This window comes from Triticum aestivum, unplaced genomic scaffold (genome assembly GCF_018294505.1).
Source record: "Triticum aestivum cultivar Chinese Spring unplaced genomic scaffold, IWGSC CS RefSeq v2.1 scaffold27822, whole genome shotgun sequence".
Classification (NCBI taxonomy): Eukaryota; Viridiplantae; Streptophyta; class Magnoliopsida; order Poales; family Poaceae; genus Triticum; species Triticum aestivum.
Window position 1 is genome coordinate 1 of NW_025237587.1, and position 2578 is coordinate 2578.

At 50.2% G+C, this 2578-nt stretch overlaps 1 pseudogene; it reads left to right on the forward strand.

The window, feature by feature from the left end:
* Positions 1–6: 6 nt before the first annotated feature.
* On the forward strand, positions 7–1360 carry LOC123176543 (carbon catabolite-derepressing protein kinase-like; annotated as a pseudogene).
* Positions 1361–2578: the final 1218 nt, after the last annotated feature.

Below are 2578 nucleotides of genomic sequence, written 5' to 3' on the forward strand. Positions count from 1 at the left end.
GTTCCGGGCTACTAGTGGCTATTTGGGGGCTAACTATCAACAAGAAATGGTTAGTCCACATTTGCATCATCTGTGACCTATTTAATGCACCAAAGGTTTAAGCACTATTAACTTTATGAATGGATGGTTCTCTAGGACATGAGTTTTAATCAGTTTACTCTATCAGAATCAGCAAGCCCAAGTACCAGGAATTATCTTCCAAGAAGTAATGATTCTCAAGGCAGTGGCTTGCGGCCATATTACCGCGTTGAAACAAAATGGGCTCTTGGGCTCCAGGTCTTGCAAACTGTCCACTTTACTTTGCTTTGTTTTGCACATTCAGCTGTTGAGCTAATGCATAACTTATCCAGCAGTCTCGAGCTCAACCTCGCGCGATATAGATTGAGGTTCTGAAGGCACTTAAGGAATTAAATGTCCGTTGGAAGAAGAATGTGGACTACAACATGAAATGCAGGTGGTGCCCTGGGTTTCCTCAGGTCAGTGATATGTGGTTAGATGCCAACCATAGCTTTGATGATGACTCTACTATCATGGATAATGGTGACGTTAATAGGAGGCTACCAGCTGTGATCAAGTTTGAAATTCAGGTCTGCAAAACCTTCTACTACTAAACTTTCTTTTTGCAATAACAAAAAAAGGGATTTTCTACTCAATATCGTCTTCATAGTGGCGTCACTAGATAAAATAATGATTTTTCTAGAGCCAATATATTTGATTCATAATGTTACCAAGTGACCATTGTTATGTCTTGCATGTGTCTGCTATTGCCAACAACTATTGTCGACTGACTCATGCATGTTGGTAGAAATAACTTCCCATGTTTTAAAGCTGCACAGTGTTGGTGTTAGAAAGTACAATTCGCCGGCATGGTATTGTATATATTGTATATTTGGTTCTAACTTTAATTTATTTTTTCTCCAGCTTTACAAGACCAGGGATGACAAGTACCTGCTAGATATGCAGAGAGTTACTGGACCTCAGCTCCTCTTCTTGGAATTTTGTGCGGCCTTCCTTACCAACCTTAGGGTTCTATAGCTAGTGCCTGTTCTGGTTGACTGGTGAATATGACTGTCCCATGTGGTGCGGTTCATCGTCGCAACGGTGAATAAGTGATGGTGTGCAAGTATATAGGTTGTGTGTTTCATCTTCGGTTTACCCAGTCCCAGACAGAGAACCGTGTTTGTTTGAGTGACTAGTCCTATGTCAAGCACCAAAAAGGTTAAGTGGTTGTTATAAATAAGACCTATGTATGGTAAATAGGTTGTGGTGAACCTTTTCTGATTCTCCAAGCTGCGCCACGTACTGCTGGTGGTGATGCGACAGCACAAGCTTTTGTGATATCATTGCATGATCTAGTTTCTATTTGCCTTGCTGTTGATTATGGTGATGTTGTGTGCATCTACAGTGCAATGCATGACGGCAGGCGTGCGGCACGGCCATAGAAGTGGAAGCGCCGGGCTGCCACAGGGGCCAACCACGCGATGGCGCATGTGCGGGGTGGCGACGTCTTCGTTTGGCGGCGCCACGGCGGTGCTCTGGAGCTCAGGTGTGGTGCGGCGGCTGCGACGTCATTTTTCTCGGGTGGTTGTGTGCGGGCCGTCCTCGACCAGATGCGGAAGGATCTATTGCCGGGGTTCTGTATGCGTATTGGCCGAGGGCGACGAGGGTCACGCGCGTCTGGCTCCGCCATGGCTATCGGCTAGGGTAGTGGGCAACGTGGCAGTGGCGGACTGGCGGTGGTTGGTGTGTGCCCAGGACGGCGAGGTCTATCTCTCGCCATGTGGATGGTACGGGCTATAGGGTGGATAGGGCTGGGATTGGCGGCTTCCTACATGGCTTCTGGGTGGGTGAAGTTGCGGCGTGGTGGCAGTGGTGCCTACCCGGTGGCACCGTGTTGGCGGTGACGGTCTTCTCCCGCGGGCGCGTGGCCGACGGGTGTTGTAGGTTTCCGCGGCGGTCGTGGAGCAGGTCGCGGGGAGCCGAAGGAGGTGGGTGCTTGGCGGCCTGGGGTAACGGCTACCCCCAGGTGGTTGGAGGTGCCGGATATGATGGGGGTCCCCTATATGGATCTTGATTGGCCAGATTTGATGTCGGACGCCCAACCCTCCTGGTAGTGTTGGTTGGTAGATGGCTGCATGGGTGTGTTGGCTACCGGTGTCGGGGTTGGCTTGCCCCCCCCCCTTACCGAGGCTAGTTGCTCCTCGCGCGTGCCCTGGTCACTCATTGCTCATGTTAAGGCAATGTCTTGTGGATTAGTTAGGACGGCGACTACGTGTTACGATTTTGATGATGAGTTTGTCTGAGGATTTCATGACAGTGGCACTGGATGGCGGGCTACACCTACACGGATGGCTTTCCATCAGGCTCCATGAGTGACGGCTTCACTTCTTGGTCGTGTAGGAGGTAAGGGATGTAGGGACGGGAAGCTCTGGCCTGCTCCGATAGTGCACAGATCTAATGAGGATCCGTTTGCCCTTGTTATGGTGATGACCAGGGCGCCTCCTGGTGGCTCTAGTGACTGTTTGAGTGAAAGTTTCTCGTGTGGAGCAGCCATGGCGGTGCCCGTGGGTGTCGTTCT